The sequence below is a fragment of the Asparagus officinalis genome, chromosome 5 (assembly GCF_001876935.1).
Source record: "Asparagus officinalis chromosome 5, Aspof.V1, whole genome shotgun sequence".
Classification (NCBI taxonomy): Eukaryota; Viridiplantae; Streptophyta; class Magnoliopsida; order Asparagales; family Asparagaceae; genus Asparagus; species Asparagus officinalis.
The window spans coordinates 87,569,073-87,587,842 of NC_033798.1; the positions used below are offsets into that span (position 1 = coordinate 87,569,073).

General features: G+C 38.9%; 1 long non-coding RNA gene across 4 annotated transcripts in view; it reads left to right on the forward strand.

The window, feature by feature from the left end:
* Positions 10,653-18,770, forward strand: part of LOC109840063 — a 10,093-nt gene continuing 1,975 nt past the window's right edge. The window contains exons 1-2 of one of the 4 annotated variants that reach the window (XR_002246794.1): positions 10,653-10,883; positions 13,751-13,900. This is a non-coding gene — a long non-coding RNA (uncharacterized LOC109840063). The remainder of the gene's footprint in view (positions 10,884-13,750; positions 13,901-18,770) is intronic. The other 3 variants (XR_002246796.1, XR_002246795.1, XR_002246793.1) reach the window with 3 other exon arrangements.

The window sequence follows — 18,770 nt, forward strand, 5'->3', positions numbered from 1 at the left end:
ATTTATATCTGAACTTTGGAGTTGATCGGTGATCATGCGTTGACCGGCGTTGACTTTCATCGCAACACGTTGATCAGCATTGACTTTTATCGCAATGCGTCTACCGGTGTCTATACAGTTTATGCTCTTAAGATATTGGAGCGTGGTGGTCCCAAGTGTTGGGGCTGCAGGACCAACTGTTAAAGCTGATTCATCTGCATGTATGGATTTTATCCTAAAGTTGTTGGATCCTCAAGTCACGAGACCAACTAATGGAGCTGATGTGTCAATGACTCTCATACTTATAGGATTTTTGACAAACTCTCAGCCATCAACGGGTTTGATAAGCCTTTACCGACTACCGTTTGAGTCGGGCTAGCATGCAGATTGTTTAAGTTCGTTCTGCATGTGACGTTGTGCTAAAAGAATGATTTTTTTAGACTTAGCGCTATGATTTTGAATACATATACTTAATCATCCCTTACAGGGTGCTCATAGGATTTTTGGCTAACCCTCAGCCATCAACGGATTTGATGTGCCTTTACCGATTACCATTTGAATCGGGCTAGCACGTGAATTGTTAGAAACCGTTTCACATGTAACATTATGCTAAAAGAATAGTTTTTTTTAGATTTAGTGCTATGATTTTGAATGCATAGACTAATTCATTATTATAGGAATAGGCTACCCGGCAACGCGTATTAGGCGTAGACTTGAACAAACCTTTGATCTCGGGTTATCCTTAAGAATATTATATGTAATATTCTCCAGGAACTTCCCGCTAAAAATAAGAGAAATAGTTTAGACTCGTATACCCATTGGAGTATCACAGAGAAGCAGTTTAACCTCTTATACTCATTGGAGGATGGGAACAGTTTAACCTCATAGACCTATCGGAGGATAGGAGCAGTTTAATCTCATATACCTATCAGAGGATGGGGGCAGTTTAACCTCATATACCTATCGGAGGATGAGAGCAGTTTAACCTCATAGACCTATTGGAGGATGAGAGCAGTTTAACCTCATATACCTTTCGGAGGAAGCCGTTCTCATTCGGCTTCTTTCGGTGTTATGATGCTGACGTTAACCAAGGCTTGAATGTTATTTTTCAGCGTAATACAAGTCTTGGTGGGGTGATGGACCCTCCTGTGGTCTGCATAGTACTTAGGATCCGAAATCTTGTTTGCTTCCTCCTGATTTGTAATCAGTAGCAGCTTGATCTTATTGTTGGCGAGGAGGTATTTGAAGATGGTTGGAATTTCATCATCTTCGAAAGAATACTCCTCCTGAAACTTTGGATTAAGAGTCTTTTGTTGTCTCCAAGGTGTCTGTTGATGAATATCGTCAGCAGTTGCAGGTACTTTAGTCATCGGTTGGCCCCTCTCGAGCTCCTTTCTTTTGAGGAAACGTTCAACCTATTCTCCACGTAGTTTTAATTCCTTCTAGGTCCCTCTCGAGCTCCTTTCTTTTGAGGAAACGTTCAACCTATTCTCCACGTAGTTTTAATTCCTTCTAGGTAATTAAGGGGACAACCTCCATGACTTCAAGGATATCGATGGAGAGATTATCATGACACGTCTGTAAGATGAACTCCTCTGTGTCAGGATCCCTGCAATTCATTGCCTTGTTGTGGAAGCGTTTAATAAAACTATCAACTGACTCATCATCTTTTTGCTTCTCATCCAGAAGAGCTTCGATCGACACGTCAGTGTCATCGTCTAAAAAGTTGTTAAGGAACGAGCTTTCCATATCGTCCCAGCAATTGATACTCCCTGGCTTAAGACGTCGATACCAATCGAAGGCCGCCCCTCGAAGGGTACCCACGAATGACCGAATCATTAGGGGTTCATTCCTAAAGATCACTCCCAAGTGAGACCTGAAGTAAATCAAATGTTGAGTGGGTGATCCTCTCCCGTCAAATGGTATAAAGTTAATTAGATTGTACTTCGTCGGGTATGGGATTGAATCTCATTCTCTTGGATATGGGCACGGAGTGCCCGTTCTCTTTACTTCTTAAATGGACATTAAGGCATTAACCTTATTCTCCAGCTCTTTCATCATCTCGTTATCGTCTGTATCTTTCTTTCTCCAGCTCTTTCATCATCTCGTTATCGTCTGTATCTTTCTTTGGGCCATTTTGAGGAGGAACGATGAGACCACCCCTAGCGTTATCATTAGTGATGGGGCTACCCCCAGTATTTTTAGTGAGGACATTTGGACCACCTCCAATGTTATTTAGGGATGCGATTAGACCACCCCCAGTATTTTCGAGGGGTGCTTCGTCCACTTCTGGATTGCTACCAACTACGACGTTCTGAGTACGGTGGCTGAATTTAGCCCGCTGACTGGACTCAGGTAGTGGTTGAAGTTGTTGAGCCTATAACTCTCTCATTTGCTGCATGGTTAACTCTATCTCAGTGTTCATTTCAGCCCTGAATTCCTCTCATTGTTTAGCCAGTGCTTCTTGAAGCATCTGGGCCACTAGGTCAGGAGTGATCATGAACGATTCCCTTGCTTCCCCCATGCTGGATATTGTGTCGTTAGAGGCAATTACGGAGCAAGTATCCGATAGTTCGTCTTCTAAAGATAGTTCTTCGTGCATCCTTGGGTAACCCCTATGTCCGATGGCTCCTAGCTGGAGCCGAGACATTCGTTGGGCTATCCCTGAATTGACTTTTCTTCCTGGAGAAAAATCGGGATTAGAACCGTTTGAAGTAATGATAGACTTTCCTTTATCAACCATATTAATGGTGACTTCAGGGAATTCATCATACTGAACAGTGGATTTTCTCTCGTGGAAACGTCTTGGCTTAGGCTTCAATGTCTCAGTGGCAAGCTTCTCAAATAGCGAGACCCTTTGTGAAATGGTCCTAGGACAGCTACATTTCGATAATACCACTCTGATAAGCCTCTCACATGGACAGTGAGAGTTAGTTTCTCAAATATCATCCTTTTGGGATTTATTCACACCTCTATCCTGATAGTACAGCTCATTGGAGCAATCCATCATTTGTTGGTGTGATACCCCAAGTATAACGTTGTATTTTGACGGACACGTCTTCTTTTGGGGAAGAAGAACCTTGTTGACATTCTTAGGATGATTTGTTGTCACCTTTAAATGATCCAAGGTCACATCAGGAGTCACACGTTTAGAACCACCCCCTTACGAGCGTGAGGTATTAACGGGCCTCTGAGTTTCAACACGAACCCTCGGGCGATCGATGCCAAGAGTCGTCTTGTACACGATGCATGAACATGTACAATGAGGTACCTTGGTTTGTTTAGAGGTGACGAGACACCTTTGAGTGGCCTTTGGTTTAACGGAAGTATTTGCACGACCCCCATCCTGAGAAACTTCTTGAGTTTTATTCACCAGAGCTTTGCCTCGATCTTTGTATAGAGGACCCAGGCGATCCTTCAATGGAATCCTGAATTGGGATAGGTCCATGCTATCATAGGGCTTCACCGGTGGTACGGGAGCAAAAGGAGTGGGATCGGAGGCTGACAAAGGCTTGGAAACGCTCGCGAGACACGAGTCATGTCTCACCCTAAGCGGAAGCGTTTCGGCTGTTTTTTCCTTCGGCACCCAGACTCGTTTATATTTTGGTGATTCTTTGACCACCTCCTTCTTTTGCATGCCTTGAGCTTTTTGTATAAAGGCACACCCGTGTGCAGCACGTGCACGTCGTTTTTGGATGCGCTCCTTCAAGGTTGAACGAGTCCTTTTGATAAGAATCCATTCTCTCGTCGATGGTTCGGTGGACGTAGCAGCAACTTACCGTTGGGGTGGCTGGATTACCTGATGCTTCCTAGACTCTAAGTCTGCGTAGTAGCGAACTCCATCGACTTGTTCTTATGTCTTGGTAATTTGACGAGCTTGGCGTTGGCGTCGCCTCTGACGAGCCCTCTTCGTCAGAGTTGGCGTACCTTGATTGAACAACTCCTTGACTGGAGAGGAGTTATGGTGAGCGGAGTCATTTGAAGCCTTCATCGGTGAATATGCCTCCTTCAAAGATGGGATCTTTCCGCATTTGCAGGGAGAGAAGTATTTTGATGAAGACGAGGAGAAATATTCCTCAAACTTAGCTTCGTTGAACTCGTACTCGACCTCTGAATCAACCGGGATCTTGATCTTCGGTTGCGGCATGACAGCCTTGGTGACGAGGCTGTTGGCTCCCACTATGGTCGCCAGCGTGTTTGGGTCAAAGGTTGATTTCTTTATTGCCGTTGAACCTGTTACAATCGTTTATCGATTATAAGTTCACAAAATAGAAAAGTTGATCTTTTTATAAGATCTTCTTACACAATGAAAAATAAAGATTACAACTTTGTCAAACAACACACATATCCTATTTATTAGTCTCTGTTTGTGTGGGATCTTTGCCTGTGCCGGGGACGTTAATATTCGTGGACCACTACGGATCAGATCCGATCGACAGATTAAATTGATCAAAGCTCTTATTTCACGAAGAAAGTAATCGCTACAGCGATGATCCCGACCAAGCGAGATCACGGCTCTTCTCGAGATTTAAGACTAAGCTTAAATCCGGAGGAAAGAGAGAACGTGCCTCAGATTCTTCGAAACGCTCCTTTTTTTATGTCGGAGTTCGCCAAAATCTGCTAGCCTCTCTCAAATTTGTCAGAACCTCGCCCTAGATCCTCTGAAATTCGTGACTCCCTTCAGATCTGATTTTATGAGGGTGCTAGGGGTGTATTTATAGGCTTTAGATGCTGTGTTTGTGGATAGGAATGTCGTGTTTGTGGATAAGATCAAAGAACAACCGTTATTATCCGTTGTTTAAAGATAACCCCACATATTTATGGATGACCCCAAGGAGTTCTAGAAGCCAATCTTATTAGAAAACACGTCGGGAACTGACATGGGCGCGAGTCACTTCGACTGTCTCGCACATGTCCGAGACAGCTTGGACTGTCTTGGGTATTTTAGTCTTAAATCTTTCATCTGACCTCGATTGAGGTGATTCAAGATGGTTTGGAAATATAACAAAGAGACCTATAACTTTTATGTTTTAAGATTCTTTATATTAGAACCACATTATAGCCAAAATCTCTATTTTCTCTGAGACACAGATTGTGTCTGGCTGGTGTAAAACGGTCTGAATAATCTTGGGTATTTTGACTCTAACTCCATCGTCCAATCTCAGAATGAGGTGATCTAAGATATGTTAGAAAGCTGATGAAGAGACCTACAACTTTCATGTTTTGAACGTTTTTATATTCAAATCATAGCATGGTCTAAATGCCTCTTCGTTTTGCGGGCCACTTTGAGGTGTTCGACACTTTCCGACTTCTCCGAACTTGTATTGCGTATTTCATCATTCCGTTGACTTGTACACTCCAATGACTTACTTTGTATATTGGTTAGCTTTCACGGGGTCAGATAATCCTTTCCTGACTTCGATGATGACACTTATCATTTGCATTTCTCCTCGAGTGCGTACGGGAACTCATAGGCAAAATTTAACGCCTACAAGGGCATCAGAAGGAGCAATTTGTATTATTTGCTTGGAAGTATGGCGATTGATAGGGAGATAGCGACTTCATCAAATTCGGCTAGACTGTGGTGTTGTTTGATGCTGGATTATTTAATTGGTAATGTCGTGCATAGGTTGTTGAGGAGTACCTTGACCTGCAGTTTGAAGTCCTGTGAACCCATTGGTATGAGCAAGAAGATCGAGGTGGAGTTTGACACTTCTATCAATTATTCGAGGGGTCTTCTGAGGGGTGTTCATTCAAGCATTCAGGAGCCTTCCAAGGGAGCATCACTGGGAGGTAATAGGTATGTGGTTTCCACAGTTGGGGATTGTTCTAGGCATTGGTGGATTGCAACCAAGTCCCGTTGGTGTGAAGTCCTAGAAGCCCACAACAGATGGAGAAAGTATGTTGATAGAAAGGTAACCCGACGTTCTGATTATGGTAGGGGTTCTTTCTTACGTTTGTACCGAGCTCACGGCAATTGGAGACACTTCATTGGTGTGGAAACTTTAAGGCGACGTGATGAGATGGCAGATTTTGGGAGCTGTTCCTTTCTGGAGGAGGATTAGCGTTTGATATCGAGTATTGGCATTGGTGTGCGGGCTACGACATGTTTGGGCCATCTTATGTATAGTTTGTCGACTGCTGCATGTAGAGATTTTGGATCTGATGGAGCTGCTTTAGATTTTGGATTGCATCGGATGTTTGGCTACTCAGCACTTGGTCACATCGTGGATGTGAGGTTTGATCCGATAGCACATTTGGGAGTCAGAGGCGTGTTTGATTATCATGTATTGGCTTCTGACTTTGTTCTGAGTAGGTATGTCACGTTTGACTCTCGACAGGTGGAGAGTGGTGATCAAATCTTTGGGACATCTTAGCGGGTGGAGAGTGATGCTACTCTACGTTGGGTGGAGACTCCAGATCATACTGCACCATTTAGGATTCTAGCTAATATGATACAGATTAGGAATCGTGTTGATTTGGATGCAGATGATAGGTTGATTAATTCGAGTGCAGCTGATTATTAGAGTCTGGATATGGCCATTGGTTCATCACAGGTGGAGATGTTTGGATTGTTTCAGTTTGGGACCATTGGAGGTGCTATTAGCCGTAGACTTGATCGTGATGTTGGAGAAGGATTGCGAACTCTTCTAGTGGATTGAAACCTTTGGAGGCCATTTGAATGAACTACGCGCGGCTTTATCCCTTGGGAGAGGAGGTACGTAGGCAACCACATTGGTGCAGCCGAATTTGGTGAAACGACGCATTGGTGCTCATGTTGGTGTCGGCTCAGTTTTGGGAATACTTCACCAAGGTGGAGAATTGTTGGATAGCAGTATTCCTAATCTATTAGGATTCCTAATCTATTTTGGTAACATGAGGTTATTAGGATTCCTAATCTATTTTGGTAACATGAGGTTATTAGGATTCCTAATTTGTTTTGTTTTTGGTTTTAGGATTCCTAGTCTGTTTTGGTTTTAGTTTTTCTATATATATGGAGATTAGAATCAATCATAAAAAGAGAGGAGAGTTATAATCAGAGGTTAGAGAGACTTTTGAGCATTAAGAGAGGGAGATATTGTGAGCAAGTTGAGAGCTTTGGTTGAGGGTTAGTTTGTGAGTTTTGTGAGATTGTAACCCTTTGTACTCTCATTGATTTAGTGGAATCTCCCCATCCTCTCCCCGTGGACGTAGGCAATTGCCGAACCACGTAAATCTCTTGTGTTATTTGGTGATTGTGCTTGTGTATTTTGGTTGTGATCTCTCTTGTTTAACCACGTAAATCTCTTGTGTTATTTGGTGATTGTGCTTGTGTATTTTGGTTGTGATCTCTCTTGTTTGTCTTGTGTGTGATTCGACCGCTTTCGCCGCGCACAACAAGAAGTGTAAAGTGGCGTGTTTTGATGTGTAAGTTGTAAGGAATTTTCAGTTAACTATCATCTTATGAAAGTGGTTAGGATCTTTTATTGCTGATGTGCAACATATTTTCGTCTTGAATGGTTGTAAGCTTTGTTGTGATGAATTATTAAATTTGACATTAATTATTAAATCTGATATTTTGTGATAGATGTATTGTCTCTATAGTATTTTTTATGAATGTCAATTGTAACAGAAATTTTTTTTCTCATATTTGTGAATAGAAATGTGATGGATTTGCAATAGAAAAAATCCATGCAATTTATCAGTGACAGAATTCCGTCGCTAACATCGGTCACAAATACTTAGCTATAGAATTTTGGAATCAACATTTGTGACAAAAAAGTTCCTCACTGTTCCGTTGCTAATTGTATAAATGACAACAGATTTATTTTTGATCGCAATAGGTTGGCTTTAGCAACAGAGGATACACCAATGGAGATGTTGCGATGAAAATCCATTGCTGTTAGTTTTGTGATGGAATTCTACATATCTGTGTTTGGTTTGTTTTGTGTCATATTTTTGTGAATTGTACTCGTATTTGGTTTGGTTTTTTCTTCTCTCATCGCTCACTGACTCGTTTGGTTGTCAAGCACGCTTCCGCACGGCGCGCAACAATGATTTCCCCAGAAGCAAATAACATTGATAACTGATGAGCCCATTCTTCGGTGAACATCAACCATGTTGCTTATGTCTTCATCATTTAAAATGTTTGATAAGACATTGGGATTACTTTGCACTATGTAATTTATCACCAATGTCTCATATCTGATGTACAGTCTTTCAGAAACATCAAACTTTAACCCAACAAAATTTGGTTCCATATTCAAGTTTGTAGTTTCCAAGGGGGCTCCTGGGTAGGGAAACCTATTATCAGGCGCCCAAGTTGCGACGAGGCAAGGGGCCAAGTGCTAGCCCTCCTAATTTATCTGTCATCTCCCAACCTCGTCCCTTCCACCTCTGCAGACTGTCTAGATTATCCTTCTTGGTCGATATTAGCCTCCAAATCTTTCACTGTCAAATCTCTCCATCACACATTAGCTGATGGTGGGATGCGATACAAGCACCTCTCTATCATCTGGAATAATATGCTGCCTAGCAAAGTTCAAATTTTCTTCTGGCTCCTTAGTTCTCTTAGACTGAAGATCAAAGCCAGACTAGCCTCTCAAGGATGGTTAGCCGACTCATGCTGTATTTTTTGCCCAGAGCAAGAAACTCATGACCATCTCTTCACATCATGTAACCTGACTCAACTCATCTGGGCTCCATTTCTCCTCAAATTAGGAATTGGCTCCCTTCCTGCTAACATCAACCAGTGTTTAACAGTCTGCTCTGACCCATCCATCCATGCCTCCGTTCGTCTTTTATGGGGTATCTGTTTCCCAACCATTAGCTGGGTCCTGTGGAAAGCAAGAAACAACCTCCTCTTCTCTAACCTCATGTCTTCCCCTCATCAAATCATCAAGAAGTTTGTTAACTTCATTCTTTCTTGGTCAGGGGCCTCTAACTCCAAGAAGACGCTCAAGATGAAGAAGCTCATTCACGACGCTGGACTTCCAGATATCCTAGAGTCCAGCGAGGACAACAATATGATGCCTTGACCCCCCGATGTCATCCGCTTAAGCTATCAGTATGGGTCGTTGTGGTTTCCATTTCTTTGGTTTGTAGTTAGTAATTTAGTTTTTGGTGTTTTTTGATGTTTACCTCCAAGACATCTCCTTCTGATTGGGCCTTTTTCTCCATCTTGGAGATGTGGCCTTAATAAGCAGCAGATATCTTCTTTTGTATGCACATCTTATTTTGGCTATCAGTAATCTATTGATAGGGAAATCCCTATTTTCACTCAAAAAATAGTTTGTAGATCATTGCGTTTCCTCTCTTCGATGAAATCACGCAGAGGAATCCACCTTCGTTAGCCATGAAAAGAAATTGGAAATCACAAAAATAATAGAGAGAGAAGAAGAAGAAGTTGGTGAAAGATGAAAGCTTAATTGAGAAATATAGTAGCTTTTGAGGGAAAATAAGGTATTTCCCCTCCAAACAGAAATTCTCCAACTGCATAATCGGAGTGATGTATATATTATCTTTCGTATCCAAACTTTGCTGCCTTTTATGTTTTCTCCGGGGGAAAAAAAAGAATTTTGCGAGCTATTGAATCGGAAAGAATATATCATCCAAGGAGTATTTTCGGGTTTCCAAAATATACGGTATCGCATCAGCATACTGCATACACTGGTGGGGACAAGGATACAATTGTTTCAGATTTAAAGTCCAGTGGGTTTTGGGTGTTTGACTTGTCAACCGGGAGGTGAAGACATATATAACTTACTTTGCATTGGGGGAAACAATTTTCCCATAAAGTTTAGCTTCCATAGCAAAAGCTCATTGCGACCCGTTTAAAGAAGCAATCGATACTAGCTACAGTTGTTTAAGTTGAAACACTAGTTTTAACCAATTTGTTTGTGGACTGTGAGCCACCCATTCGTGCATCCTATTCAAGTTTTCCTAGAAGGGTTAATTGTGAATAGACCCAATGTACTCACTATGTAGTTCTATATTTGCAAATAGGCCCTTTGAGTGAACTTTTTTTTGACTCATCAAAAGAAATTGACTCAAAGATTCATCTGCTTTTTAGCGAATATTACGTGAGGTCTATTTGCACCAATAGAGCTATAGTCTGTCTATCCGTACTTAGGGGTGAGCACTAGATTAGGTTGGTTTACGAGTCTGTTCGCTCGTTCCGCATTTTGGCCCAGCCTGACTTGTTTCAGTGTGAGATGGGCTGTTCTCTACCTGCTAATCGAGTGCGTACACTTATAGATGGACCGTCCCACTCATCTCGGCCCGTTGGACCTGAAATTTGACATTAGTATTCTCCTCAGGTATGATAATAGTTTTTTGAACATGAATCTGCATAATTTATGAGCTACTTGAACTGAAATTTGAGCATAGGCGAGCAAAAATATGTATATTTTGAAAGGATTAACATAACTTAGTTAATTTTATAAAACTATTTATTAAATTATTGGTCCACATGTTCATAAACCTATTAATAATTTTTTATTTTTTATAATTATTGCAGAGTCAGTTTTCTATTTAAACATAATTTTAAGTGCTAAAACTACTTAATAAATTTAATAATTAGAAAATAAAACAAAAGGCAAAAAAACTACGTGTAATAGGTGGGCCGGCGCGTGGCGCCGTTCCCATGCAGGCAAGCGGGCTGAGTTGAGCCTCCGCTATGCTCGCTGCGAGCTATCTCGCGACTGAGCCCGCACGGGCCAGCTCGGCCTGGTGCCTACCTCTCCCTGCACTTAACCCTTCTAGAAAGTTATCAGAGCCCCCAGATTTTGCGCTCGAGCGGGTTCCGGATCCAACGGAGCTCAACCCGACCCGGCTCATCGCCAGGCCGTTCATTCTTGCCCCTTGCTCTACACCGCCGAAATTCACAGAAGAGTCCGATCTCGTCGCTGCTTGTAATCCGCCAGGTTAATCCTCTATCTGCAGTTACAGATCCTAAAATTTTATCAAGTTTAGATTTCTCTTCGAATTCTCTGGCTATCTCAGTAAATTCTTAGGTACGTAAAAAAATTTGGATCGCTGGTTCTTGCATTTGATATTGCTAACTGACAATTTTGGAACGAGAGCTCGAACGTTATTGCCTAGAAAAATTTCTTCCATTTTCCGTTTATTGAATGCGGATTATGCTTGATCTTTCTCCTTTCTGAAGAATTGAGATGGAAAATGCTCATGTAATGTTTACTCTCTGCATTAAAGTACAGTGACCCCCGGGTGAACTGATCAAGAAAAATGTACAGTTGCATCGAGTAGCAAAAAGAAAAAGTTTTGTAATTGATGATTGGTGAATCTAGTTGAGGATTATTTGATAAGCATAATTGAGATCATTAGCATTACTCGCTTCAAAATTCAATAGGCAGTTGGAGCGGCTCTAGGTTTTGTGATGTCCGTTTGATCGGTGAAATCGGCGTCCGCTCACATCTGCATGTTATCTGTGTCCGTTTTTTAATCTAAATTTGATCAAATTTACTACTAAAAGTGAATCCAGTGAGTAAAGATACAATGTTAAGCCTTCTGAGGAATCCCCGAGATAGGAGAATGCTTGTAGAAGCAGGGAGACAGTTGAGGAGCTGATGGAAGAAATCTCTGGTGTTGACCTTGTAAAGTTGTAAAATAGCAAGAATTTTTTTCTTCTGTTGGTACTTTCTGAACTTTATTTTTTAGAGGTCTACTATGATAATTGCAGGAAACCTAGCAACTCTAGCCACGTTATTAATGGGTTGAAAAATAGAGTTCAGAAAAAGTAGGCCCTATCATAACCAGTGGCAGGATGTGCGTGCTCACAACTACGCTGGCTTCCACGCCAAGAGTGTGCTTGTGTGGTCAAGACAAAGAGGGCCAACACAATCGATTGAGTTTATTAATGGGTTAAAAAGCACCATAATCCAGGTCTACTCGCCTTCGGTTACTCTGTGGAACTAAAGTTAATAAATGATACATAGAAATATGTAACAAACTAAAGAAGCGAGAAAAATGCTTAAGAAGTTGAACTTTCCTTAAAATGCATTTAAAGAAAAATGAAAATCCCATTGAAATTTCAATTTTTTCTTTTTTAAATCCAATGGTCGTGCGTCTATGTGAGAAATCATGTATTCAGTATGCATTTCAGATGTTTAAGGTTTTCTCATGTCAAAATTTTAGAACCCAATAAACTGGAGAGCTCTTGGAAGCCGAAGAATTTGGTATAGTTTTAATACTACTAGTACACGATGGTATGCCTTTCATTACTGTCTGGCGTTTAACTATTTCGCCACTTCTTTCTCTCTGTTGTAGTGGTTATCGTGAAAGAATTTAGTTATTATTATTGCTTTAAATCTTAATTGGGTTCTGGGAGTCTCTGAAAAGTTCAACTGGAATGGATATCCTTGTGCATGAGTACAATATAGAATGTTTGTTGTAATTGAGGATTGAATTAACTGATACAGACTTTTTAGAACCATTGTTCAAATACACCTACCATGGTAAATATACATACTCATTTGTATTTTCCACCACCTTTGTCGCCTTGCTGTTATCATTAAGCCTTTTTTAATATAATCCCTTCCAATGAAAAAAGATGCAGGATGGAGTTGTATTTTTCTAGAGGCTATGTTATTGATCCATGTGCCAATGAACTAACAAACTTTGTATTGAAATCTTGTACAAATGAAACCATTGATGCCCATGGCTTTAAAGGCTAGTGATAATGTCGAACACGTTTGTCAAAGGATCATGCCACTACACCAAAACTCTGTAGTTGAAGTGAGAGTTAAGGGTTATAATTTTATAGTCAACCCTACCCCCATAGGTTGAGAGCCCTTTAGGGCAGAAGTTTGGACTCACATAATAGTATTAATCTTTTTTTTAATCCACTTAGAAATTTGTGCAAGCAAGATTTGAATATGGGCTGCTCTGATACTATCTTAAAGACCCTACCACTACATCAAAACTTCGAAGTTATAGTGAGGGTTGAGGGTTATAATTCTGTAGTCTAACACCATTAGCACTAGCATTCTTACATATGGCCATTACATCTATTTAGTCCCTCCATAACTAAATTTTGATAAATTCGTCTCTGGATACTGATTATGCATGTTTCTCATCAAGGTCCATATGTATGTCAGGATTTCATCCAAATCGTAGAGAACTAGTTACTGAATTTGTTATATTCTTTTCTCAAAGTTGTGGCTCACTAACTTTTTTATTGCTTGCAGTATAAGTAGATTAATTTCCTTGAAAGAACATTGGATATTATTATTCACTAAAAGTATTTGAGTCAACATCATAGTTGCAGCTTGCAACACGGAGAGTTTGCCACATATATCTGTGTGAATGGTTGTAAATGGCTCTTTCCTGATTAACAATTCTGCCTGATTCTGAGTGCTTGCATTCCAATATACATGCACCTGATGCTGTTCACAAGTAAAACACGTGTTCATGACTGTGAAGTTATACTGTAGTCTAGTAATATCACAAAAGGTATTCATTATTGCAAGTGAGATGGTGAAGTCTGGCTTCTTTCTCCTGTGTTGTTATGCATGCTTGCTGAGATAAAGGATAGTCATATGCATTCACTTTTGTATTCCCTTCTTTTTATGCTTTCTGAGACAAAATGATATCAAACTCTATTCAATAGTGCATCGACTTGTATTGAAGAACTATCCTTTAATCCTGATTCTGTGATTATTTTGTCAAAAAGAAAAAAAAATTGTTCTTTATTTGCTTGCCATTAAACATGAGATGGTCAATATGTTTTACCATCGGGCCAGTCATCTGACCAGTCCCATTTTCAGTGCAGTGTTCCCTGTTGATAATTTATCAAAGCCTGCAAAAATTTTTTTGAGGCACAAGCAAATTGTTGTTGAGATAAACTGAATTGTAACTAGAAAGCATAGTCACTTCCGGTTGAGTCGTTGCTCCACAAGTATCAAACAGTAATCGGATTTTGGTGAGTTTAACTTCTCCTGAATTGACATTTGCGATTGAACCCTGTTTGATAATGGAAACATGTCATAGAAACACTGGCATTGATTTTGTCGTCCTATATGGACATTCCTCATTTGACCATCAAAATTCAAAATTTTCTATTCTGCTACTAAGTAAATGGGTCTCGTTTAATGCAGATTGTAGATCCATTCCTCATTCAGGTCAGGGAAAGAAATAATACCATTTTTTGACATTATGTTATTAAGAAACAAAAGAAGCAAGTGCATACTGAAATTATCTCTTAAGGAGAACTAATAAGTTTACATGGACACAGCAACAGATAATCAAACATACATGTACTAAGCTTTTCTAATCAAAACAGAACAAAGTAACTTATGTAGGAATAATAATGCAACTATGTAACCAACTTGGAATACATCAGGTATATACCATGATTGAAGAAGTCACAAACTCACTCCTATCTGAACTACAGGGTGTCAGATTTCATGTATTTAGGACTCTTACATGGTCAACAGGCCATAGTTAGGAAAATGTGTGCATGCATTGAGCTTTATTTTGTGTTGATATAGTATATCTTTTCTGCTAGCTTTCTGTCTATTCTGTAGAAATCAATGGTGTTGCTGCCTGCCAATTGTCAGCTAGAATAATGTCAAATTCATGCATGACCTTTGCTAATTGTTGTGGAAACTACTGACCATACTATTTCTCATTATTAACCACTAATAACTTAATAAATTATCTGGTAGTGCAGTTATCACCAAAGGGGATCATATCATCTCTGTATTTTTATTTTTATTTTTATTGTAGGAATAAGGTGAGAAACTTTATTGTTTAATCAAAACTTACAAACATAACCTGGCATACTCAGGTACAAAACAAAACGACCTGAAAAACAACTTCCAACCAACCATAATCACTCACTTAATATACCTAACCTCAGAGTATCCTGTAAACCAAAACTGACACGAAAAACATTAAAAAAAATAAAAAAGAAACAGATCTATACAAGAAAAGAATATAGCTCTACATTCCCATTTTGAACTTGACATGTATAGAAAAGAATATAGCTCTACATTCCCATTTTGAGCTTGACATCATCAATAAACCTCTTGACAACAACCTGAGGAGGCTGAGCTTCACACCCGTAGAGTTCCTTTCTTGCCATTTATCTGTTCACAGCAGCTAAAAACAATCCTCTTCTGAAGCAACTAATTGGTTTTTTTCTCGTAACCATCTTCTGAAACCATTAATGAGCAATGGCCACTCTCTAATAGGAGTTCTCAAACCCATTTTTTGCAACAAAGCTAGAATCACCTCTTGAGAATAAGGATATTGAAAAAACAAATGATTTCTAGTCTCCTCACCGACGGAACAGAAAACAGATCTACTATCAAGTTGCAAACCAACCTTATCCAAAGCAACAAGCCATGCTATAAAAGAATGTTTAGACATGCCTCTTCTACCCCAAATATTTTTATACCACATCAGCTCATCATTATGCTCAGTGATAAACTTATTAGCACTCTTGATGGAAAAGTGTCCAGATTGAACATTTTTACATTTGATTACTTCATTCTCTTCAATAAAAGCTTCTTTAAACACGCCCCCTACATCAAGTAGAGATTTCCAAATCCATGATCCCCACTTTCCTTCAACATGACTCTTACATGTCTGGTTTAGACTGTCTTTGTAATCCTGTAATTTTAAGATGCCAAGAACCTTTGAGGATTTTATTGAATTTTGTTGTAAGAGAAAATGGGTAGATTTGAGCTATGTGGCACGGACACGGATCCGACACGGCCATCCGACACGCCGACATGAGGCAAATCCTAAAAAATACATAGGATACGTGTGTTCGACACGTGTGTCCGACACGGACACGACACGACACGGCTTCATGTTATGCGTGTCCGTGCTTCATAGGATTTGAGAAGTCCCAGTTGAAGGATTATCCAAAATATCATCATTGTCATAGGAGTTTTCCTTCATATGGATCTCTTTGAAGGTTTACCATCAAACAGTAGGCGGGATATTATCTAACTGTTAGGCTCATAAAACGAAATTCTTATCGATGCACTTGGAGATACCAATATTAAATGCCTTATCTTGAAAAGTTTCCGATTTTTGAAGCCTTAGAAGGTTTATAGGTTTCAGTGTATTAAATAATGCATGTGATTTTCCCCTCAAACAGTCAAGATTACTTCTCTTAATGTTTATATGCTAATTTTGGAAATAAGCATGCATGCATAACTAGCCAATGGTCACATAAAATCGCCTGAAAGAAACCATTGCTCTTATACAGTTTACACGTGCTAAGCTTCTTATGCTAATTTTGCTAATCGTTGGAAGCTTAAACCTTGTATTAGTAACACCTCTCTTTGTAGTGTTAAACAAGTTGTATGCTATATTGTACCATTCCTCCTTGCCCCTTTTGTCTTTCAAATTCTAAGTCTTTTGCTTGGCCTAGGGATGTTAATGATTCTAAATGGATATTGCGTACCCTCTGAGACACGATATTATACAAAAGTCAAATTGAATCTTATTGCGATCTTATACCACGATACTCAAATTCTTGAAGGAAAATAAAGAAATCCTGGAGACCCTCATTCACAATGTATTCAGAATTTTTTAAAATAATTTGTGAATTCCAACTTAAAAGATGTGTAATCTATCTTCCATTTCCCAACTTCAATCTGCTGCATGATTTGGATATTTTCTTTATCGCGAAAGTTTGATTAGAGGCGTCGTCATTACCAGCTTGGGAGGTTTCTAAGAAATCTCTGTTAAAAGGTCACTGTTAAAAGATCACTGAGTGTTTCAAAATTCTCCGTATAAATTTTTTAAATAATGTGAACAAAAGCTAAGACTTCGTTTGGATACCATGGTGTTTTCTTTGTTGTGTTTTTGCAAAAAAACATCATGGTGTTGTGTTTTCTCCTTAAAGTGTTTTCAAAACACCATGTTAAATGTCTTTGGTTAACACTAGTTTGACCCATTATAACAATATTAAACATATTATTAATATATTATATATATTAATTATAATAGAATATATTATAAATAAAATGGTATAATAATTATTATATATTTATTATAATATTATTAATATTAATTATAATATAATATAATATTGTATAATGTATTATAATATTATATTGTAATTTAATGAGTTATATTATATTATAATTAGAGATTAATGTGTATTCTTGTCAAGGAGGGGGTTTCTCTCTTCTTGACAATGATGTGGTACAATTCCTATAGTTGGAATAAATATACACTCTTGGCTGAATAATTGAAAACAAAAGCAGCAATACATACCTGAACAATGCCAGCATCGCACAAGTTCTTCAGCGCCATTAGGTACTTTGTCTCTCCAACGCGGTCTAGGTAACGCCGGCAACAGGCCAAAGTCGAAAAGTGTTTGTTAATTGTTCCAAGTAGTTGCTTAGCTCGAGGCAACCTTAATGGTACATGGCCAGCATCAAAGTTCTTCATGTAATGGCTGCACTCGAGGTCTTCTCTAACATATCCTTTGCCTACAAAATGAAACATGTAATAGCATTAATGAGTTTGAAGTCACATGATTCTCTTGGATGCATTGTCTTCGACATATTAACTTAGCTATGTAATTATTATAAGCTACATCTAGAGTAACAAGTTATACCACAAACACTACATTACATGGTTGAGCAGTCAATATACGGTATCCTTGCAAGGAGGGGGATTCCCTCCTTGACAATGATGTGGCACAATCCCCATCATGTGAAATTCTCTCTTCTACTTTATTCACATGGTGGGAATTGTGCTACATCATTGTCAATGAGGGAATCCCCTCCTTGACATAGGATACCCGTTAATCTCTAATTATATTTACTATATTATGTTATTATATTAACGTCTTCTCAAACTCAAAACCAAAGCACCAAAAAACACCTAAAAGATGTTTTAAAATAAGTATTGTGTTTTTGGTTTGAGGATAATTTAGCTTAAAAAACACCATTATTTCCAAATACATGGTGTTCTATTTTTGGCAAAAACACCATGAAAACAAGGAAAACACAATGTTATCCTAACGAAAACTTTTCTGCTTATCAGTTTCACACTTAGGAAAGAATGTGATGGTAGCTCATAATATTTATTATTGGGAAAATACTCAAATTTAGTTTATAAGGTGCCTTTATTTTCATGTTAATGAAAAACTCAGCATGTTGCAAAGAGTACACCACTGCAGAAGTGCCAAAAAATACATTATTCACTTCCATTTTCTATTTATTTCATTCCAAATACATAATGTTCTATTTTTGGCAAAAACACCATAAAAACAAGGAAAACACAATGTTATCCTAACGAAAACTTTTCTGCTTATCAGTTTCACACTCAGGAAAGAATGTGATGGTAGCTCATAATATTTATTATTGGGAAAATACTCAAATTTAGTTTATAAGGTGCCTTTATTTTCATGTTAATGAAAAACTCAGCATGTTGCAAAGAGTACACCACTGCAGAAGTGCCAAAAAATACATTATTCACTTCCATTTTCTATTTATTTCCAATCTTTACTTCATATGGTGCATCTAATATCTCATGTTATCCATGCTCATGGTGGTTCTTAAAACCTACATCTTGGGAAATCTCATGTTATCCATGCTCATGGTGGTTATTAAAATAATCATCTATCGGTCACACATAGGAAAGAACTAGATCTGTATCAAGGATATGTTCGTTTTCATCTCTTATATCAGTCAACAACAAAATAACAATTTCTTGCCATCTGAATTCTTGGCATAATTCAATAACTTATGTTATCTCGTGCAAATATATGGATGTGTGAGCTGTAAATCTGGTCTCATATAATCGTGTAAAAGGTTAAC